This window comes from Amphiprion ocellaris, chromosome 1 (assembly GCF_022539595.1).
Source record: "Amphiprion ocellaris isolate individual 3 ecotype Okinawa chromosome 1, ASM2253959v1, whole genome shotgun sequence".
NCBI classification, from domain to species: domain Eukaryota; kingdom Metazoa; phylum Chordata; class Actinopteri; family Pomacentridae; genus Amphiprion; species Amphiprion ocellaris.
In genome coordinates this window covers 35,559,735-35,584,066 of record NC_072766.1, presented here as the reverse complement: position 1 = coordinate 35,584,066, position 24,332 = coordinate 35,559,735, and the positions used below count along the sequence as shown (strand labels likewise).

The 24,332-nt window shown below is 38.8% G+C and overlaps 1 protein-coding gene and 4 non-coding genes across 6 annotated transcripts in view; 1 reads left to right on the top strand and 4 right to left on the bottom strand.

Annotated features, from left to right (window-relative positions):
- Positions 1-24,332, top strand: part of LOC111584428 (nuclear receptor ROR-alpha A-like) — a 153,376-nt gene that overhangs the window by 64,427 nt on the left and 64,617 nt on the right. The gene's annotated exons all lie outside the window — the stretch shown is intronic.
- On the bottom strand, positions 14,082-14,154 carry trnav-uac (transfer RNA valine (anticodon UAC)). The gene has a single exon. It is a non-coding gene; the product is annotated as a tRNA-Val (tRNA).
- On the bottom strand, positions 15,829-15,901 carry trnai-uau (transfer RNA isoleucine (anticodon UAU)). The gene has a single exon. It is a non-coding gene; the product is annotated as a tRNA-Val (tRNA).
- trnav-uac (transfer RNA valine (anticodon UAC)) lies at positions 17,604-17,676 on the bottom strand. The gene has a single exon. It is a non-coding gene; the product is annotated as a tRNA-Val (tRNA).
- Positions 21,436-21,508, bottom strand: trnav-uac (transfer RNA valine (anticodon UAC)). Its single transcript has one exon. It is a non-coding gene; the product is annotated as a tRNA-Val (tRNA).

The window sequence follows — 24,332 nt, the reverse complement described above, 5'->3', positions numbered from 1 at the left end:
TTAACAATATGATGAAGGTGACAGAAGGCCGTCTCAGAGACTGCAATCAGGACATACATCTACAAAGTGTACTCATCATAGCACATACCCTAATAATGTAATATAAACTCAGTATGCATTGTAGAAGTACAGTATGTCTTGATTGCAGTCACATGACTAAAATTGCTCCAGTGGTGAATGTTGCATGACTTTAGCAACTTATCTGCCACAATGAATTAGCCACTCACTATAAGTAAGGTTGAATTATTCCTCCTCGTTCTCCAAATACATGACAGTTCTGGCTGGTAGTCATGTAGCGTCACAGGACACTTTCTCATGGTTGCACTATACTAGCTAAACTCCCACAATGCTCTTTAACACAGACCTGACGGAGGTCCAAGTGGTTGCTTCCTCTGGTTGCCATAGTAAGAAGCTCTACCTGGTACTACACCTAATCTACAACACATTTTGGAACATTTAAGTCTTCTGCCTTACCTGTAAATTATTATTGGCAATTTCCCAATTACTGATTAATCATTACCATCCCTATATCCTATATAGGTCTAAAGTTGCTCATAGCAGTGGGCTTGTTTTAGGGGGGCAGAAACCCTTGTTTCTTCTTCTTGTTTCTTGCAAGAACCACCCTTGTAGAACCTTTTGAAGGACGAAAAAGTACCATTTTTACTTGGAGTTTACTTGTAGTCTCACATTGTCATCAACAATGAAAAACTTACTATAACAGCCCAACTCTCTATTGTTCTATTCCCTTACTGCTCGTAGAAGTGGATTTATGCCCGGTAGCTACCATTTGTCATTGTTCTGGTGCATTCGATCGATGTTGCTGGATCCTACAGCGCAATGACAAAAGGAAGGGCAGATTACGAGGCAGAACCTGTAAATGTTTGCATCAACCTCATACCTTTTCAAGTTACTGCAGTGGGAAGTCGCCTAACTAACAAGGGTGTCATCTGCATAGCGATGGAAATTATCAGTGTTTCCTAACAATATTTCCTAAAGGGAACATGTAAAAAGTGGGGAAAATATCGGTCCTAGCACAGAACCCTATGGATCTCCGTGACAAAATTTTGTGTGCCTGGAAGATTCATTGTTAACTGTTGATATGAAGACATTAGAAGCTATCTGGTTAATATTACTACAGTAAAGAGAAGAGAATAATTCTTGGCCTCTGCCGGCTGGAGCTGTTTTGGCACCAATATTCGGCAGTGGAGGTCAGAATGTGTTGGCTCGTCAGTGTAGGTTAAAAAAAGAGTTTGGCCATGGTGGGACCAAGAGTAAATCAGAGGAAACAAAAACAGCAACAGTGAGATAGCTCATGTTGCTGTGCAGAGATGTTGTTCTGAGTCATTTTCCGGGGCAGCAGTGGAAACTTCGGATCCATTTTTCTCGGTGTAGCTTCGAGAGCTGCAGCCCACGGCCTTTGCAGGGCAGCTGAGATATTTCAGATGTTGCAGGACTGTCCTCGGGGAACAACCGAACCGGCCTCGCTCCGTCTCCGCTGTCCTGTTTTTAGCTGCTGAATGTCTGGAGACGCTGCTGTGATTTATTTAGCCTCTCTGCTACTGCTCAGGTGAGAGTCGACTGTACCAACAGGATGAATGAACGGCTGTCGCACCTGCTCTCACATTCAGAGTTATTTTAGGCTGCAGAAAGGGCAGACAGGAGCATCTGTCTTTATTTACTGTGATTCTTTATGTCCATTTAAGCGACACATAAATACTTGGCTTTAACCCAGCATATTCCCTTTGGTGGAATTAGAAGTATAAAAAGGAGTTAAAGGAGTTTTCCCAAAAGGAACATGTGGGCCTGAGTTGAAAAACTACGAACCACTTAAAGAGCTTAAGGGATGCAATGAAAATGTATCAGATGATGGCACACAAGAAGACTTTTACAAGCAGAATGAGTCATTTGAATGCAAAAATACACTAGGTTTTAAATGATTCCTGCTTCAAATTGCATTTAAAAAAAATAATTATGTGACTATACTTCAAATGATATTAACACCCCGATTCTAGTAGGTCTCGGTTCTAAACATAAAAAGTTTGTTTAGCAGTAAATTTGGCATCTAATTTTGCTTTTGTTTCAATTTTACATAAAAGTGTTAGTTGTGTTTAGTTGCGTGTTAGTTTCAGTCCAATTGACATGTAAATGTTTGAATGGTGATTTAGATAAAGTGCTGTCATTATTTATTATGGAACTGACTCATTCATTCTCACAACAACATGAAAATATGCATCTGAAGCTAATGTTAATGCTACATCACCTGGTAATATTAGATTAGCAGCGTTGGACCAATGTTAGTTTAACTTTTAAAAAAAATGTTAGCTGCTGCTCGCAATTTGTCTGTGCTGTTTTGCTGTTGCTTTTTTAAATATACCTGTTTTGATAGCATTAATTGCAGTCACATAACATTTCTGAATATAGATGCTAATAATAAATCTTTAATTACTCCGCCAAGGGATGCTGATGTGACGATCAGCATATGTTTGTCCACCTGTTGGTCTGTTAGCAACATTACTCAAAAACGGACTTACGGATTTGGATGAAATTTTCAGGGAATATCAGAAATGACACAATGAGCAACTGATTAGATTTTGGCAGCGATGCGACTTAAAGTCTGGATCCACAGATTTGTTGAAGATTTCTGTATCACTGCAAGATAGCGGCACAGCGTCACTGTAACTATGACAACAAGTGAACACTACGTCAGCTGCCTGCTGATCACATGATTGCGATCCTCCTACAAATCCACCGCTGCGGATTTATCGGGACTAATCTGTCGGAAATCAAACACGGGACAGTTGATTAAATTGTGGGGGTGTTTCCGAATCCCATCAATTCCCTCCACCCGCTACATATTTAGGTCACGCAATTTGGTATCCGTACATAACGTACACATGCAGAACACACGCCTGTGCTCACTGTAAGGTCATTTTTTATTAAAGATTTCATCTGTCGGAAATGATACGACTTAGCAGCCTTGGTGGAGTCCTGCGCTCTCTGAGTGCTTTTCTTGTTTTACTTCTAACGTTTGCTTTTTAGATATTTTACCCTTTAAAATTTCTCTACTTCTCCAATGATACATTACACAAAAAGTAAAAGCAGTTGAAATGACGTAGCTGTTGCCTGCCAAATAAAAAGCTGCCGAAAAAAAGCACCAAAACTGAGGGTTGAAGTGTCCTGAAGTGTAAATGTAAAAGAAGCTGAGGTGTTGTTTTGTGTTGTTTTAGTCGTAAAAGATGTTGAAATGTTGGTTGACAGCAAGAAAGTCTCAGTGTTCACATGGACACCTGAAATTGTGAACGCTCTTACTATTGTAGTTGCTCTATTCAAGTATTGTCAGATGTGAGTATCGACTTTCAGAATCCAGTCTTGACGTTTCTTTAAGGCGATTGGGTTGGAAACAAGCTGGTGTCATTTAAAAAATCTGATCGGTCCTTTGTTGGAGTATTTTTGCAGTTTATTGAAAAGTCACCCACACAAACTCAAGGTTTAAACACAGTTTATTCCACTTGGTAAAATCCTTGAGACTGGGAGCTTCCCTGTGTGACTTCAACCCCCAACCTCAGCCACCCTGCCCTTTAATCCACACCAGGACTTACATATACCAGACACGGGGAAGCCCAGGAGAAGTCGCCTGTATTAAATATTTTAGGCAGCAGTCACATTTATTCACTTTTTCACCTCCCAGTCAAATAAAAACACGCTTCACATCTCTTCCATCTTTATTAATGCCTTCTGATTCCTCTCCTTCTGTGCTGTATTTTCCTCTTCCTTTCTCTTATATTTCCCTTCCACCACCAGATTCCTCCCAGCTCCCATTTCAGTGTTTATTTCGGTCGCCCCGCGGCAAGGATTCGCATAAAAGGATTAACTTATCGTCTACCAGTTTAGAGCTCTTAAACTCAGCCTGACGGCCCCCCTGAAAATTGAAAAGATGGATGCCAGAGAGGCTCCTTTCAGTACATGTTAAATTCATTTCCCCTGTTTATTACACAGAGGGATGTTGATGTTTAAAGCTCGGAGAGTTTGGAGGCTGAAAGATGGGGGAAGCAGCAAAGGCACATATGCAGCAGTGTGACCAGGTAGGATGTAGTCAAGGACTGCCTTTAAGCTCCACTGTTTGGTATTTTTAAATGATGCAGCAAATGATAATTGTGAAAGGGGCCACTCATGTGGAGCTTAACTTAGGATGGAAGAGACCAAAGCAGAGCTAAAAGGACGATGAATATTCCTGTTTCTGCTGGATGTAGAGATACTACTGCTTTATATGGTGATTGTGCATCAGTGTTGCGTGTCTGTCAAATGGACAGAAATTAAATTACTGCAGCTTTAAATGTCTAGGTGTGTTTGCGTGCTTTCAACTAAGAAGCTGTATTTGTCAGAAATGTATTTTCCATGTCATATCACAGAATTCACGGCCATCTGGTCTTTAGAGGAGCTTAGTTTGTTTAATTTGTTTACATGGATGGATGGATGGATGGATGGATGGATGGATAGATAGATAAAATGCCCCACCAAACAATCAACTAATAGATATTTTTGCAACAGAACGCTGTCAAGGTAAATACATTTTAAAAAAGAATGACTTATACTAAAGGTTATCCATTAAAACACAGCAAGGCAGCACATTTTAGATATGGCCAAGTCTCGTAGTAAAAAAAAGGTGTAATGTAAAATGGTGAGATGCTAATGTCTTTTTAGGAGCTCATCACTGTAGCAATATAGAAAACAACTGTAGCTTTGTGTTTGGGTTTGTTTGGGCCTATTTTTACCCAAACTATGAACTTTTCCTGAACCTGAACATGTATTGTGGGCATCTGAAGTTAACCAAGTACTTTTGTAATGTAAACAAAAACAAAGCGTGATAGAAAAGGACAGAAAACAACTGTAAAAAACAACTTTAAGCCATTAAAAACAGCAACGCAAAAAATCACTGAAAAGCAATTACATGGGTGTATTTTGAAGTTGCTGATTAAACTAGAAACAACTCATCTCTGAGTCTCAGAGTTACATGTTTTAGTTGTTTTTTTCATGAAAATTATCCCTACTTGCATTGCAATGACTCAGATGTAACTCTACAGTTGCTTTCTTCAGAATATATAGATCTATGAAGTCACTGTTGGTACCAGAAACCAATTCTGAAGAAGAATAATGGTCCAGATATCCCCACCCTGCAAGCTGACAGGATTGTTTTTGCTAACTGCATTTTCACCGGAAGGAGTCTTTGATTTAAACAATGACCTTTTCTGAACTTAAAGCAGGCCTTAGTGGTATTATTGGTGCCATTAGTCAGAAATTCCATACTAATTTTACTGTAACTCAAGTGCTCTAAATAGAAACTAGATTTCTGTATTTCCTGTATCTGTATTGGAGACTTTAGCCAATTTCAGATCTTTTCATCCAGACTAGGACAACGTGGTGTAATGAATTGGATGAAGGATTTTCACTTGGGACATTTGGGGTCTTAATTCTTGGTGCAGCCAAAACTCAATGTCGACTCTCCCAATGGATCCAAGTAGAGTTTATGATCTCATTTTCCGTGGAAGTTCTGCATGAGTCCCGAGGATAACTTGGCATTTCTCTTGAAGGCAACAGCTTGTGTTAGAGGAGCTCCAGGTGCACCGATCCCCTCCCATCCCCAATCAGTCATTTCTTCTCCATACTACTGTGCAGTTTTCTCTTTATATTATGAGATGGAACTCTGGTAGGTTCTTCAAGGGGCTTGTGGTACCCTCTGGTTAAAGACTGCAAAAAACCCCAAAAACAAGCAGAACGTACTGAAGGAGTTGGGACACGCAGCACGTTTGCTCAAAATGTACTCATTCATGAACTCCTGGGAGCTTCTAAACCTTACGCTACAAAACTGGTAAACAGAAGCCCACGGGTGACTTGGACCTCATTCTCTTAGGTGAAAGTCCAGGGATTTATGCCTCCTCTGTCCATCCAGCTTCCTTATGCAGACTTTATCGCTCTTTCTATGTGTCCAGTAAAAGAAACTTGCATGTGTCATAGATGCAGGCCAATAGAAAAGAAAGAAAACATAGACATCTTACAGTTTTATTTATGCTTTTATTGTGAAACTATCACGTTTTTGCTTCAAGTCGGTTGCTGTTGTGTCCTTTTCTGTTTTCATTTATTTTAAGCATCAATACTGCAGATTCATGTTGCTGTTTTTACCCTGGATTCATGTTGACTTTCTCTTTTCCTCTTACTACCTTTTTTCTTTCATTCCTTCCATTTCTTACTTTCATACAGTTATATTTCTTCTGAAATTCAGTATTGTTATTGTCACTACTACCAGCATTATTACTACATTTTGGATTTTTTGTTATTACGCAGTAGGTTTTGTGTCATCCTTGTATTTTTTGTGTCTCTGTATCTTGCACCACAGTCTATTTTTGTCACATCTGCAAAATCTTTAATGTTTTCTCCCTTTGCAGCGTCGTGTTTTTTTGAAAAGATACTGTCATGACTATAAAATAATAATCTGATCTGTGTTTTTCTGATGCAGTTTTGTTGTTTGCCTGCTGAAAACAGTTTGAAGAATTTTATACGTTTTCGTGCCGTTCAGTTGTTTCGCTGTGGACCGAGCTCTCTGCTAAAACACCCTGGAAACTGCTAGTATGGACACAAGTGGCTTTTAGCGCTGGAACTGCTTAACGTAGACGTAGCCTGACGGAGCGAGTACAAACAGCACCAAGCAAACAAACAAACAAGCATCTGTAAACAGACAGATAAACACACACATGGCAGCGGCAGTGAATCCGCAGCCCATCACCAACACCCACTCTGCTCCCAGCAGATGTCAGTGTTACATAATGACTCTCTGATGTAACACTCTCACACACAGCATGCGCTCGCCAGCATGAACAGATCAGGAGGCACACAGTGATTTCTGGGACGAATGCAGTCGAAACACCTGGAAACATCAGGCAGCCGCTGCACAGTCTGAGTAGGTGGACTGGACAGCTGTTTGGTCCCATGTTTAACTTTACACACAGTGGATGTCATGCTTTTTTACTCCAGTGAACACAAAAAATATTATATTGCTGTGGCTACTGTTGGCATATCCTAGTTTAAATATCACAGTATTTCAGGGTTGTTCTGTTCATAATGAAACCATATAAAATACTACTTTCAATTTTGCTTAAATACGTCAACAGTATTGTTTAAAGTTAGTGATTCAAACATTGTTTCTTATGAAAAAAGATCCCTCATTAGGTCCAACTGATGTGAGTCTTATCCAATATCTGAACAATTATTAAAGCTACTGAAGAACAGAGGTTGAAAGAGGAATATAAAGTTAAATGTTAAGTACATTTTTACAGTATTTCATCTTAAATAAATAATTTTGCACAATTTGGATGAGATACACTACCAGTCAAAAATTTGGACAAACCTTCTCATTCAGTGGTTTTTATTTAATTATTTTTACATTGTAGATTAATACTAACTAACTTTACCAGGTAAGATCAGTTGAGAACAATTTCTCTTTTACAATGATGACCTGGCAAGAGGCCCCAGCAGGAAGAAAGATAACAAATAAACAATATATATACAAAAAATGACACACAAGTGTTTAAACAGAGATTAAAAACACCCTAAATTAATGCTAGCAATTCCATGAAAACATTCAGCATGTGCAGTGGTCAGCTAGGGTCTGCTGCAGCTTCTGCTTAAACATGTAAAGTGATGAAAGCGATGACAGTTTCAGAGATTTTCTGAGGGAATTTCAATCGATTGCAGCAAAGCGAAAGGAAATCCAGCCAAAGACAGTGTGAACCTTGGGGATAATGAGTGTTATGAGATCACTGGACCTCAGGTGGTAGTTATGGGAGGGCTGTAGGAGGCTGGAGAGGTATTGAGGGGTATTCCCTGATAGGGTCTTTTAGATGAGTAAAAGCCAGTGTTGGAGTCACCTGGTGTAAAGGGAGGACCAACCCACCAGTTTGTAAAGAATTGACAAACCTCAGATCTGAGCCATCTGCACAGGTGGCTCACATCTGGAATTATGGAATTATGCTGTAAACAAAAAAGTGTGAATCGCAAGTATTAATGTACAATGTAGAAACTAATACAAATAAATAAAAAGCACTGAATGAGAAGTTGCATCCAACCTTTTGACTGGTAGTGTATGTGTTTGATGTGGGTTGGTAAATAGTTCAAATGCCTTTTATATAATATTATTTAGGTCTTGGAAGACATAACTGACCCTTCTCAGCATTCCTAGGGAAACATTCATGCTTTTGGTTTTGGTATTTTTAAGCTGAGTTTAAAATAATTCAGGTTTACAAGAGGCAACCTGCTCAATCAGCCCTGTGCTAACCAGTATTTTGTGCACAATTCAACACAAAAGCAATGTATTTAAACTTTGCCATAAATATTACAAACCTCTTTCTCCCTTTCACGTCTGCCTCAATCCGAGTCATTTAATATTTATTATTTACCAGTTCCCAGTCTAATACCATTTTCCTAGATAAAATTTACTTTGAAGGTTAGGGTTAAGTATAGCACAACAACAGGACAGTCACTATGGACACTAAGTTTTGAATTTGGATGGAACCATTTTTATTTCAAAATGTATACTTGACAACTGAATAGTTCTGCTATGCATTAAGAAAAAAAATGCATTTCTGCATCCAAGTTTTTCCTCAATGTTTTGTACTTGTTCACAAACCTTGTTGGAAATCTTTGGTAGGACACTATTTGACATGTAGCATGGAGAAGATAGCATGTTCTGTGACTCTATAAGATCCAAAAGACAATGAAAATCTGTGCTCTCTACATGCATGTCAGAAAATGTAATGTGGATTAGCTGTAGTACCTGGTTACTTTTTACTATTTAATACTGTAGCAACCTGAGGAGGCAGCTACTTGGACTACAAGCAGTTCCATGTTGGTGAGCAGAGAGCATTCTAGGGGTTTAGTTAGCAACAGGCACCGTGACAAAGACTTTTGTGATGCTTAATGACCTCCAACCAGAGCCAATGTTTGTAAGACAAGCTGGGATCAACTACAACAGTGGTCACATGTGGAACAGAGCTACTGTTGTGGACCATATCATGTGTATGTAGAATAAATAAAAATATCATCATAGGACATATATCCACTGAGCTGGGCTATTGATTGATTGAAGTACTGACTAGAAAAACTGTTCAAAATTAGCACCATCAGCATCCTGCCACAAATTGTGTTCTCTCTTTACAACACCTGTGTGACAGCTGAAGTAAACAAAGGATCAGGTTTAGGCGTGTGCCGATACCAATCAATTAAAAAATGCTTTCATCGATCCCAAACATGACCTTCGACATCAGACTGGAACCTACCTAATACATATATAAAATACAAAATTGCTGACAAAACATGTGAAATATAGAATGAAATGTTTTTGTTTGGATTAGAATTCACTTTCCAGCTGATTGTCTGTTTCTGAATGCGTTTTACTGCTATTGGAAGTACATACACCGTATTTATATGCTTAATTTCATGTATCGATTGTTTTGTTGTTATAATTAATGCAAAACCAATACTTCCAGACATTTTTATGCAGTTGCAGAGATTAATTAATTGGAAGTTTAATCACATTAAGTACAATACTGACATTTAGTCTGATTTCCATTGATAAGAAGATCACTGGCAGGATCAGAGCAGCAACCAGCATGTGACTCTTGTTCATGTGCTTCTGCGTAAAGTGAGATAAGATTTATGTGAAAGATTAGACTGAAGGAACAGCGTGGCCTATCTGATGACTTCCTACAGGCAGGTGATGTTACCTCATTTCACCTGCTGTCCTGCTGTTACCGCATCTGTTCTTTGAATTATCAGTGAAATAACCAGTCTGACAACAAGTCATGCTTCCATTCATGGCGTCATGTTGCGTTCGGCTTCCGCTCACGGCTGGTGAAGTCAGTCTGTACAGTAACCATGCACAGCCATGCTTATTAATATTGTATTTAAATCACTGAATTATCTCTCAGTGTAACAGAATTACCTCAGACTACATGTAGTCTTTAGATACAAATTTGTTGTGAATTTTAGCGGAATTTTCAGAAACTTTGCAAAATAAAATGCAAATTTATGCACGTTTCTGTCCATTATGCAAATATCAAGTTATTACATAAGCAATCACTGTTGCGCAACAAAAGTCAACAAAGCGATGAGATCAAACTAGACCATGAATGTATTAACAGGAAGGACAGCTTAGTAACACAGAGCACACCGAGCAATGGAAATGTAGCATTTAGAAGAACTAATATTATAGCTGTGAGCTCTTGGAAGATCTCTGGTAATGAACCAAAATTAGAGTGACATTTAAGTCCAGGATTTCTGTATGTCGTTTATTTGCTGGTTCCTTTGCACTTTTTATTACCAATCTCACAAGCATGAAAAGTTTTGTGTGATAATTCGATATGTTTTTGCTGTTTCCACTTAGCTGTTATATGCAATTTGAAAATGTGCATACAAACAGCTGGATTGAAATGCAACTATAAGCTATGTTTTAGCTGGTGAGCTGAAATCGTACCTGCTCTGTTTTCTACCTGCTAGCCTTACCAGCCAAAATGAATTATACGTCAACATAAAACGCTGGTATCTGGAGCATATTATTTACATTTAAAGGCAGACACAGAGAGACACACTGAAGACTCAGATGACTTAACTTGTGAGTGAAAGTTTACTGACATCAGGAGAAGTGACACCGACAGAGCAGCAGTAGATGCAAGCAATGCCAGCATCAGTTCTGAGGATTCCCTCTGATCTTCAGGTATATATTGTAGTTGGGAGAGGGGTCAGATGTAGATTACAAATCAATATGGAGACAAATTGTTTGCATAGTCACGTCAGAATAGACAGTATCTAACCCTTACCAGAGCACAGAATCCTGGCATATCTTCCTCCTACAGTGTCTGCCTGCTGGAAGATAATTTGGGATGACGTCAGCTAACAGCAATAAGGAAATACCTCAGAAAGGGGAAGGAGTCATTTTTCTTTCACACCTGTGGAGACTTGCCATAAGACAGATCCACAACAAACTGTATCCACATTCAAACTGACAACTTTTCTTTACTGTTGAACATGAAGTAGCCTTTCCAACAGTAGACGTATTGAGGAATATAACAAGAGAGCTGCTGGTTTAGATAATCTGCAATGTAGCTTGTTTGATTTTTTTTTCCATCTATTTGAACAAAATGCAGCAACATGGACTACTTGTTTGACATAGCGTCAGTTAGTTTGGAGCCAACACTGAGTAAATGTTCAGTAAATGTTTTAAAAGTTATACCTTGTAGTCTCCATTGGGTCGAAGAGTTTAAAATTGTGAAAACACGGGGGTGGTCACTGGTGGTCTGTTGCTCCCACTGCTAAAAATAGTGGATTAATCCTGGAACGCTGTTGATGTAGAGCTTTTCTCCTTGTGAAAGTAACACCAGCTCTTATCCAACCAATGAGAATTTGCTTATATTAGATCATATTGACCCACCAATCGACCAAAACACCCCTGTGGACATGAACCATAAGACGTATCCACGACAAACTGTATCCACATTCAAACTGAAAACTTTTCTCTCTGAATTTGAAGTTCAATCAATCAAGTGCCATGCCATTCAGCGTAGGCGATCATTTCTCTCCAGCTCCTCCGACCTCTGTGGACACGAACCATAAGACTTATCTACGACAAACTAGATCCACATTCAAACGGGAAACTTTTCTCTCTGAATTTAAAGTTGCCTTTCCAAAAATATGAAGTAGCACCGTGCACATGCAGAGCGGAAAAAGACAAAGCGTTTGTCAGGCAGTGATGGGCTTATTGCAAATATGGAGGGAATAAACCTACAGGGAAACCAGGAGAGATATTGGAATCACACAGACGTGCATACAGCTGGTGTATCTTCAGTCCTTCAGCATCTCATCTATCTGCACAACAGAGCAGTTAGTGCAGATAACACACTGCAGTGTCACAGAGCTGTTTACCCCCGAGGCCTCACAGCACACAGATCTTGTTAAAAACCTCCAACACATCACTTGTCAGGATGCACGAAAGGCAGATTTATTTACATATTAGTGTTTTCTGGAGTTCTTCTGGAGAGAAACCTGCTGTTAAAAACGCCGCAAAATAAAACAATCCCTGCTTTAGTGTTCATTCACGTCTTGTTAGGTGCCACATTTCTCTTCTTGTAAAAGCATAAAAATATTTTGGTCTGACTTGTCTTGAAGCATCGAGTTAACCCCACCCTTCACATAAAACCACACATTTCCAGACATTTGTGAAGAATGTGACTGAGGTCTGATCTGAAGGCTGAAGGATGTGTGGGTGGAGGTAAACAGTCCTACAACAAATGTGGAAGCTATTGGCAATGATCTGAAAAGCTCTAGTAGGAGGTAAACAACAAAACCAGCACTTTTTTTGCATCTGTTCAGACCACGTAGTTTTCTATTTTGAGGCAGTGTAATTTCTATATATGTGTGTATTTCACTTCATTAGGAACACTAATTCGGGCCTGGCTTTGCTGTCAGCTCTGAGATGTGAGAAAATCCACGAGATCAACAGGTTCAGATTAACTCAAACCACCCGTCAAAGATTACAGAGGTCCCTGAGATTACATCGACATTAACTGAAGCTCCTGATCTGTATCTGCGCCGCTGCCACATGACCGGCTGATTGGATACTTGCATGAATAAGCAGGTCTACAGATGCTACTGATAGTACAAACCTGTATTTAGTCTGGCCTAATGTAAGTCAACTTACACTACATGAGTTTTAAAATCAAAACAGATTTTGACATCAGGTTGCATCATAAGGAGAAAGTTCATAGATGTGGTTCTCTGTCACCTCAGAGAGAGAGGCCACCATGACAAAGCCTTCTGTAGCTGTTAATGCATTTGGCCAGAGCTGTTGATCTGAACAGCACCGAAATGTGGTTAATGTGGCCAAATCAGTTTTATAGGGAATGTTACGTGTCTGTGTTTAAAAATGGCATTGTCAGCATGTAAAGATGCATCTACTACACATCATTCTTGTTAATGATTAACTAATTATTGTTTGGTTAACACTTGACTGTCTGTCAAGAAAATTTCTTAAAATTTGTCTCACCAATCTAAATAAGAAAATGTTTGGAAATATCTGGTCATATCTGGTTTGTTATTCTGTGGCAAGAGCTGGAGGTTTAAATATCTGTAGCTAACATTAGCCTCGATGGCTGAAACATTTATCATTATTTGGCAACATCATACATCACTCTGTGTGATTTTACAACAAATGCTATATTAAATGTTTCACATGCAAAATTAAAATTTTTCAAATTAATGTGCAATATTTCTTCATCGTGTGTAGTATCTTTAATTTCATGTGCAATATTTCATCGTCCTGTGTGATATTACTTTAATACCTTGGAATCATTGACAGCATAATTTATTACTATTTCATATATCTATTTTTGGATTACTTGTTTTTATTTTTTTTACTTACATCTTATCGCTTTTCTACCAGGAACTGCATTTCTTGTGTAATTTTTTTTCTGAGCAATATTGGCAAAAGAATTTCCTGCAGGAGTAGGGAAGTTTTATCCTAAACATGTTTGATATCATTAGTTTGGGAGGAGATCAGGAGGTTTCAGACTGAAACTGTAAACCCTTCACATTATCAAACATTGGTTCAGACCTTTGAAACCAGACCTCATTTCTACCACGACTGTCATAGGAGGTGAAATGGGTAAATCAGCCTAAGACTGCCTACATATTGCATATTACATATCTGTTATATATCGACACCCTCTTAAAATAATGGCCTCAGTCATTTTCTCAGATTTTTCAGGAAACACAAAAAACTGAACCACACTACATTGAACCTTGACCTAGGCCATTATACTACAGGGGTAGAATCGCATGATCTGTTCAACTGAGAATTTAGGCGATTTTACCAGATTTGGCCTGCATCATGAGGAGAGGATTTAGGCAAAAATTACTTTTGTCAAAATATGACTTAGGCCATAATTTTAGGAAGGTGACGATATTCTGGTTAGATCAGTGTTTCTCTTTGATTATGTTAACTAACTCATTGAGTTGGAGGTGACCCATAAGAAAAGTTGTGGCTCCACTGGGGATTGAACCCAGGACCTTCTGCGTGTAAAGCAGACGTGATGACCACTACACCATGGAACCCCTTTGTAAATGTAGGAACAACCTTTGAGCCTTCTTGGATTACTAAAGTGAACTATATGTGTGTTGTACTGGGATAATGTTCCAGCTTCTATAAACGTCACAACACCATGTTCTTCTTACAGATACTGCTGCATTTTTGATCTATCGTAGATATTTTTTAGTTTTAATGAGTATATTTTGGTTTAGCGACAGTTTCGGTCAAAGTTTATGCCACAGCCTCTGTTTTGTTGACTGTACTTTACAACCTAGAGTTTGTACCATAGTGATAATCATATGTCTGGTTTATTTCCATGTACAGCAGTTGAGTTCGGCTGAAATATTTTGATTTCAGCTTTATTCCACAGACCTGTGTTCGTTATTCCAACATGGACTTTGGCCATGTGGTTAGAAGTCATGAGTTCATTGGGGTTTGAAGCCACAACTGTCTGTATGGGAAGCAGAATCTTGGTTTAAAAATGGTTGTGAACACCATCATTGAGCTAAGGTTAACTCTTCTGTTTATATTAGGAAAGCTACTGTGTAGTTCGGTGCAGCTAGGAAAGGTTTTGTTCATGGTTTCCTATTTTGCAAAGATATAATCTTACATCTGTCAGCTTCATACCTGACTTTGCATGTGGTAATTTTGGAACTTTGCCCTTTCCATTGTGATGCAGTACCTTAAATGTGTCCATAAAAATGATGGAAACATGGCTAAAATGAGAAAGTTTGGGTTCCACAGGGAGAAGCTAGATGACCTTTCAAGTTATTGTGAGGATTATTTCCTTTAGACTGTGGCCACACTGATTACATTTGCACCTGCTGACATCCAATCACAATCTGAGCCACCTCTGATTCGATCCTGAAGTCTTGCAGAACATGCATATTTCCTGATCCAGTGAGATTATCCTCATAAAGATTGTATATTAAAGGTTTATAGTTTATGGTATTACATGGGCTTCAGGATTGTGGATTTAGTAGGATTGTGCACCATGTTCCTGAGCAGATTTCCGATGAATGTCCTCCTCCTGTTGTCACAACCTCGTATGTGGAAATATTCCAAAAACTTCATGAGTTGTGACGTGTTTCTTGACATTTTCAGAAATAGTGGAGGCAATACATTTTTCAGTGGATGGTACAATATATGCTGCAATTTTAGTTGTGTAGAGTATTAGCTCTATAAAATATTAGAATGTCTGAGGACAATGTCTGTGTTCCCAATGGCCTCATCTTTATTTCATTTCATTTCTTACGTTAGGCTACCCACTCATTAGCTTGCTAAATAGTTAGCCTTGGAGGCCTCTAGACATCCACAGTAATGTCCGTGTTGCCTAGCAGCAGTGTTCTCATGACTTATGGCAGATTAATCGCCAAGCAATCCCTGTACACACCTTCCTGTGCTGTGATTACAAGGTCACAAGGTCCACTTGACAGCAGCATTGATGCTGCTTTACCAATCTGTACATGCACCTGCATTTACACTTCATACATATCCAGAGGATTATAAAGCAGATCCACTAGTTCGCAGATTAATGCTCTTCTAAGTCATCCGTGTAATCACCCCTGCTGAAAAGGGCTCTTCAGTTCATGTCCTAAGTTGCACTTACACACAAGTTTCAGTGATTTAATGTCTGAATCTTTGCTCCCAGTGAACACATTGTGGCTTTAGCCTACATTTGTGACAATATGACACAAAGATGGTTCCATTGGGGATTGAACCCAGGACCTTCTGCGTGTAAAGCAGACGTGATGACCACTACACTATGGAACCAGCTTCTTGGTTGGATTAGAAGTGTCAAAGGCACCATATTTTCCAAGGAAAACTGTTTTTTGGAACGGAGTGACATAACATGAGTTTGACTGCGTCGTGTTGTCAGAAGGTTGTGGTATAAACTACATTACACATGGCAGTAATAAACAGAGCAGATGAATAGAGGGAGCAGAGTTGTTGTTCGCCAACTGTCAGAAGTCCTCACAGAAGAAGAAGAAAACAAAACACATTCCATCTATGAGAACACAAGTCTTCAGGGACTGTTTTAATCAGAAAAAATTTAATTATTCTTTTATGCTGGATATCTGTCATGTTTCATGATGTCCAGAGACGACGTCAACGACAGAAACATAAACAGCTTATCAGTTACATTAGTTAGATGTTGACTGAGTGTAAAAACTCAATTTCCTAATGTGATACTTCAAAATGCACATAAAAATATGACTATTGTGACTAAGTCTGAGGTCCACTAAATGGTTTTTACACAACCTTTAACATTGGTGGGAGGATTCTTACATTCAGAATGTGATCATTCTGTACAGATTATATTTATACCTGCTGAGATGCACCTGCAGAGAATTACAACATGAGCATCTCCAGATGTGGTCGGATCTGATCCCAGAACTTTGCATTTTCCCTTATCAGAATAGATTATCTCAGCTACAGGTTACATGTTAGTAGTGGGTGTAAATGAGTCTGTATTTATGGTGTTAATCCTGTTTTACTAGCAACATGCTTCTGGTTAGCTTCCTTGCATATTTTTATACCATTATTGTGTTTGCTCCAACATTAGATCACTGTAGGATACTCATGCTAAGCTGAAAGACCATTTTCTCTTCAACCAATCAGAATCTCTAATCTGTTTTTAACATTGGCGACTTTTTTGTTGACATTTGTTTTAATCATTGCTGTAACATTATTAGGTAAGCTCGTAATGTAACCTAAGTTTCTCGTTTATGTATCTTATTCGCAATGGTGAGAATCAACCTCTATATGAAACATTTGCACTGTAAAATAAGGAATTATTTTCCAGCTTCCTCTCCTGCAGAAAAACAAAAACACATCCGAATATATTTCGGTACCTGGTGTATATTTTGTGGGTTTTTTTGCATTAAAATAGTGTTTTGAGATTCTCGTACGCTGTGACGGCAGCATTATTGTTTGTATACTTGCATGTGTACTTTGTGTGCATCTGGAGGATTATGAAGTAGATCCACTAGTTTGCAGATTACAGTTCCCATAGTACATCCATGTAATCCTTCCTGCTGAAAAAATTAACTTTTGGTCATGTCCAGAATTAGGCTTCCCCGAATAGCAATTTCTGGGCTCCGGATATTCGGCCCCAATTAATGACGACTATCCGAATATTCGGATCAGATCGTAACGTCCGATGGGAGGGAGGGGACGAAGGAACGAGCTAAATATTCAGATCGGATCATGACGAGTGAGGGAGAGAGACACGAAGGGACGACAGGCGCGAATGGCGATTGCACGACATCGTCCACAGGGGGGAATCCGAATATTCAGATTTGAAAATAAATATTCCGATACCACCGTCATGACTTAATATTTGGGTCCAGCGCTAGCAAGCAACTGCATTTTACAGATCTGTAGCTTAACTACTTGGGACATGCAGAAACTACACTCAGAAGAAACACAGGACCAATGGTCAACCTGTAATCATTTGCAATATGACATCCAGTGGTTCCACTGGGGATTGAACCCAGGACCTTCTGCGTGTAAAGCAGACGTGATGACCACTACACTATGGAACCTCCTGCGTAGGTCACTCAGCTGGATCTGAACCCGACACCGGACACCGTTGCAGTAAACATCCAAACCTCACTCAGAGGAGCTGCACTGAACTGCTACTGTACTTTATTATCAGTGTCCTGCTCCGTTTGCCATGTGGAGGGTTTCTGCTCGTGTCTGCTCGAGCAGCTTTCAAACGGCTCATCCATCAGGTCCATATGGGGGCCCTGAGGGCGGGAAGGGATGGCATGTAATGTGTGGTTGTGTGTCTGTATGTGTGGTTGTGTGTCTGTGTGAGTGTGTGGTTGTGTTTATGTGGTTGGGGAGGGGGCACAGAAGGCTGAGCAGCATGTTTCTCTCCCAGTATGAAAACCAACTGGAGGCTCAGACCACCTCTTTATTATGTTTAATAAGCATGATAGGGGACGGTTGGAGTGTCTGTGAGAAGCAGTTTAGGTATCAGTCTGATGCTGCTCTAGACTTTAATTATCGTCATCAGATACAAACCAGCAATTTGCCTATCAACTAAGCTATGTTGTGTGTCAGAGCGTGATTGTCTCACCAGATTTTAACACACATTGTTAACACACATTTATGAGCCACATTGTTGCACTGACTGACTGACATCACCATGAACACACACATTGTTTATTTTAGTCCATTTCAGATGCAGACTTTACTGCTAAAGCATTCAGACATGGTGGTGTTAATGTTCTGTATGGTTTTTCATTGTGGATTGTTTTTCCCTGATTAATCATTAGTTGTTTGGTCTATAGAATATCGGACAATGCTGAAATACATCCGTCAATGTTTCCCAAAGCCCAAGATAACAAGGGTCCTGTTTTGTCTACAACCCTTAGATATTCAGTTTTTCTTTCATAAAGGAAAGAAACCAGAAAATATCCGCATGTAAGATGCTGCAGTCAGAGAATCTAGACTTATTCAAAACGATTAAACAATGTGCAATATTAATACTTCTCTTTCAGTATTTCTACTTGTGCAGTACCATTGATATGTGCAATTTTGTTATTATTATTGTTGTTAGACCACTTTTCAAGACATTGAAGGTTCTTGAGTTTTCAAGAAGTCTTAAAATGTTGAATATAATCGCTATAGTTGCACTTTGAGTTTGCAGTAATCTGTGAATGTAGTAGAAGATGAAAAATGCAGATAAATATAAATGAAACATAAAAATTACTGCTGTTTCACCCTGTAAAGCCTGACCCATCAAAAAATAGCCAGAAAACTCACATTTTTTTTGGAACTGAGATGTTTATTAACCTCTTCAACAAAACCCACATAAAAAAGCCATATAATTTTGTTTATGGTGTATTTTTTGTGTCACATTTTTGGAAACTTTTTGCTCACAACAATGTTGATTTTAGAAATAGAAACTAGTTTTGTCCTATTTATTTAGCTATTTATCATATTGATGAGATAGAGGTCTCAGAAACTCATGTATCAAATATGATACAAATGGTAATATAAGTTATTAAAATTCACGTATATGTCTATTCATCGATTCAGTCATCAACCAAAATTTATTTGAATTGAAAAACTTTGCTTATTGTGTCAAATATTGCTATTTGACAAAAATGCAATTAATTGTGATTAATTAATTACAAAGCCTCTAATTAATTAGATTAATTATTTTATTTGCATCCCACCACTAGTTATTTTCATACAGATATTTCTTAAATGTTTGCACTCTCCTCTTTGCTGTTATAATTAATAATAACAAGTAATAATAAAGACTGTGGGATATTAATTTAAAATTTGGAATTAATTAATTGACATATTGTTGCAGCTCTGTTGCAGAAAGTGATGCGACTTTTGCATAATATTTGGCATCTTAACACAAATCTATGAAGCACAAAAAGTCCCATATAATGAATGACAGCCTTGTAGTCTGGTTGAGCTTTTTGTGCCGAACCATTTGCCTTAAACATTGACATTTTTGAAATTTTTGTCATTTTCTGAAATATTCTAAACCAAGCAACTAATTATGCAATCAGAAAATAATCAACAAATTGGTTGTGAAAACAGTTATTTTCAGCTCTAATTTCTGATTATCTGCTTTGTTTTTGCAACAATCCCAGTAAACACTTGACAATAAAGTGACTCACAACAGCACCAGATATGGATTAACTGTCAGTAAATGCTCTGTTGTCTCCCGTTTGAGCAAAATATCCAACTTCTGCAGCTGCACTATGTTAAAGAGAGTGTGTTGTCTGGGCAGGTAACAGGACAGGTGAAGAAAGTGGGATGACTGAGACTGAGACTATAAGTGACCACAGACGTCCTGCCGGCTGTTCGGTCGTCTAGCTAGTCGTGTACTGTTTATTGTTGTTACTTCCTCAGTGTGTGTACCTGCAGTGTTTGAGTTGCTTCAGTTGCAGCAGCAGAGTGTCAGTTGTGTTTGGCTGCTGGTGATAAGCTGCAGCTCTTTCATGTGTCGCTGTCTGAGGTGGCAGCGAACGTTACTGCGGTTAGACAGGAAACAACTACCAGGAGCTGCAAGAGTGTGTGTGTTTGTCTGCTCTCAAAATGTGTATGCATTGTAGAGACCTTGTATATCCTCCTGCACAGCTCCAGTGTGATCAGAAAGGGGAGTTTTACCAAACAAACTTAATGACTTTTGTCGGATTACGCTTGTTTGCTTTCTTGTTGAGAGTTAAAGGAAAGTATTTATGTGAATCTGCTGCTGAGATTTGATTAGCGTAGCTTAGCACAAAAACTGGAATTTGTCTAAATATCCACGTAGCAACATCTTGCAACTCCCTGTTAGATGTTGCTTGTTTGATTCCTCAAAAGATTGTTTCTTGGCAACCTGCAATTCATGTACCTTTCAGAGTGTTCTTCCAAAAACATCATATATCTTAGGCAAAATGATGGCAAAAACACTACTAATGTCTACAGTGTGGGAGTCGTGAAGGTCAAAAGTACTGTGCTTGGTCAATATAGAATAATAACAACTCAATTTCAGTGTTTAATTGCCTTTAATTGACTTTGACTTATGAGACTTTTGTACTAAACTGACCCAGGGTTTTTATTTGGTTTTAAATGCAACCATAAATCTGTTGGGTACACCTAAACATGTGCATTTAGCAGATCTTTCTGTATCTATATGCAGCTGCAAGTTTCAGCTGAGCTAAAACTGACATTAGAAACACATATTTTACTCTTGTCAAACTAATCCTTCTGAGCTGCTACTCTGCAGTACCTGAGTGGAGACTAGAAGCTTCTCCGTGCACTGTTGACTAGCTAGCATTTACTGATGCATGTGGGGCATTTGGAGGACATCTGTGACCTTCAGAAAACAACCTGTTACACTCTCCACCTCTGCATGCACACAGGTCACGCCACATCATCCATAACCTTGAGTAAACTCTCAACCTGTGGGGAAACACTAGATATGATGAAACAGACAACTTATGCATTGCATTTATTGTAAAGTGTGGCCAAAGCGTGGCTGAGAACAGAACTTTTATTGGAACTTTGAAGTGAAGCATTTAGAAGCGAAATGTCTACGCCGTGATAGAAGTGTGGCAGACAGAGTACCTCCCCTACCTGCAACAGTTCAGTGCCTGGCAGCATCAAACTGAAGCAGAGAGCTAAAAATAATGAAATGTAACATTAACTAAAATATGGCAAATGGAAGCACTATCTTTAAATAACCCTGAAGTACCAGAAGGACTATAAATGTGAAGCAGGCTGTAGTCTTTTAACAGAACTCCCTTTGTTTCTACACTGACTTTACTGATGTTTCTCACACCAAAACCTGGTTCCACTGGGGATTGAACCCAGGACCTTCTGCGTGTAAAGCAGACATGATGACCACTACACTATGGAACCCTGAGGAAACCACACCATTCTGTTGTTTTCACCAGTTCTTACCTTTTAAAACGTTACAGTGTGCGACTAGTTTTTAACGTATTTTTTTCTGGTGTACTTACTGCTGGATTCTCTCTGTTTTATTGGGATTCATTTGTTTTCACAGCATAGCATTTGTAAGCTTTCCAGAACTGAATGGTCTGAATACATCTGTTTATCTCTCTGCTGTAGGGTTGATTGTATTTCTTTAAACCAATCACAGTTGTGTTGGATAGAGCGAAGTGGAAGATACGGCAACAGTATGCCCTCAAAGTCGTGACAAGGAAAATGTTTTGGTGGAATACTTAAAACTGTGTGTGGCAGGTTGCTGCTCGCAGGTTGTTGCTGTTGTTTTCTGTAGCAACGGGGATTTTTACAGTTGGTGACATTTAGACAATAGAAGTGGAGGGGAATACCGCAACAAATGTGTAGCCAATGGCAGGGTTTTATCTACATCTAGTGGATCAGGCTACACCGATACAGCATGATGTTTAGCTAGCTATCATATTCAGATAGTTAGCATGTGCCGTCTTTCCCCCATCTCCCCTCCGTTTTCATTATAGTACCCATAAGACTGAGACATCCACTCTGCAAGAAGGAGCGCTATTGCAGGTCATTCATTCCATCTGCTGGAAGACTTTATAACATCAGCATCACTGGCTGATGTTGACATAAACTGAACTATATCATATCATCTTAAACCATAGTCAAATCTGCATGACAGTTGTTTGCACTGCTGGTGTTTTTGCACTTTTAGTTACATTTATTCCACAAGCCACTTTCTGCTGATGTCATTTATAGTGTAGTAATACTGTATTTATTCATTTTTCATTCTTCTTTCTTGTATATATTGTACATATTGTTGTTCTTATCATAATTATCATTACTGTACATATGGTTAGTGCTGCTTTGAAATGTTGCTGCTGTAACACTGGAAATTTCCCCTGATGTGGGGAGTAATAAAGGACTGTCTTATCTTACAAAACTGTGCTTGTTTTATGGCATTTACTCAGGCGGTTTTCTCCTGACTAGATCCTTGCTCGTGTTGTATCTACGTCATTTTGGATAAAAGTGTCTGCCAAATGAAACTGTAGAATTGTAGCCTCACTGATTGTAGTATAAAGACACCTGTATCTGGAAGGTCCAGCCCTGGATAGAACTACACCATGAAGACTAGAGAACACTCCAAGTAGCTTAGTGAACAAGTTACTGAAAAATCAGGGGATTGATAGAAGAAAATGACTGAATATAGCTTGAAATGCACATGTGTACATTTATCTAAAACTAGCTGTAATCAGAAACTGAGCAAAGAAAGAGTCGAGTGAGTGAGGCCACCAAGACAGCTATGACTCCTCTAAAGAAGGAGATACTTACTGAATCTGATGGAACGTGTGTTGGACTTCTCCTATAACCCTCGTGTCGTCCTGCAGGTCAAAATTCACCCATTTTAAAGTTTGAAAATGTGGGGGAAAAAAATATTTTCACTGTGAAACGTCTGATGTCCACATTTTCAACATTTTGGGGAAATCATTGAACATTTTTTGGTGGAAAAAAAGAAATGTTAAAAATGTTTCTTAAGAACATTCACAAAAAAATCAACCAAAATCCAGCAAATTTAGCTGGATTTTGGTAGATTTTTTTATGAATGTTCTTAAAGAAAACATTAGAAGTTTTACTGATATATATGTAATCACCTTAGATATTTTTAAGATTTTTTTTTGGAAGATTTTTACTCATTTCTTGAAAATATTTACAAGAATTTTCTTGTCAAATTGGGGGTGGGTTTTTTTTTTTTTAAATAAAACTTTTAAGGGAAACTTTTAAGGAATTGTTGGGATTTTCTTCCTGAAGGTTTTGCAAATTTTCAGAAATTTGGGGAATTTTTTTTGCTGAATTTTTGGTTTTTTTTCAGACAAGGAAACCATATTTTTTGGTGCCTGTAAATGAGGACAACAGGAGGGTTAAGCTGAAGACATAAATGACACGACAACAGGGTTCAGGGCTGCTGTGTGTTACCATGTTGGAGATGATTTTTCATGTTAGAGAGACACACTCAAAATGAATTGTATTAAAACTTGTCTTTTTTGCCTTTAGTGACGCATCTGTTGTTTTACCGCTCAGTGACAGCAGGTGAGATGCTGATAAAACATCTAGAAGCATGTAGAATATTCTGGATGTATAAGTCATTAATTTATCATAAGGTTGTTTTTTCCTTCATTCGACATGCAGGGGTTTTATTTTAACTGTCTCTCCTGTGCTTCATTTCAGAGGAAGACTCTGCAGCACTCTTACTCACTTCCTCTTGTCATTTTTAAACAAGTCACTGAGAGTTCACTCACATCTCTCTGTCTAATCCTTAAATCTCATTTTATCACCACCATCTTAAATCTGCAGTTCATTTGATGCTGCGGGCGACTGAGGCAGCGAGAGGAAGGCGGTTTCTCTTTTTTTTTCTTTCTTTCTTTTTGTTGTGAGCTCCCTGATGAGCGGCGGTGAAATGACTTTGGCGGCGGCTGCTAATGCGCTATAATTGGTACGAGGAGCTGCTCGCTCTGAACAGTTATAAGATGCAGGAGCTGCAAACTCTGCTGAGGGAGACGGAGGCAGCTTGTCTTCATCTTTGGAGTGTCAGCCTGCCGTGTTTTACATCTTCCACAGCTTTAAAGCAGCTTTCAGACACAGTGAAGCAGCTCTGACTGCCGTGTTTGACAGCGCAGGTTGTACCTGCTGCAGCCTGGAGGCCTGAACTTTACTTTACATCCTGTCAGATGTGCTTTTGGAAATATAAACTGTCAACCGGCAAAAT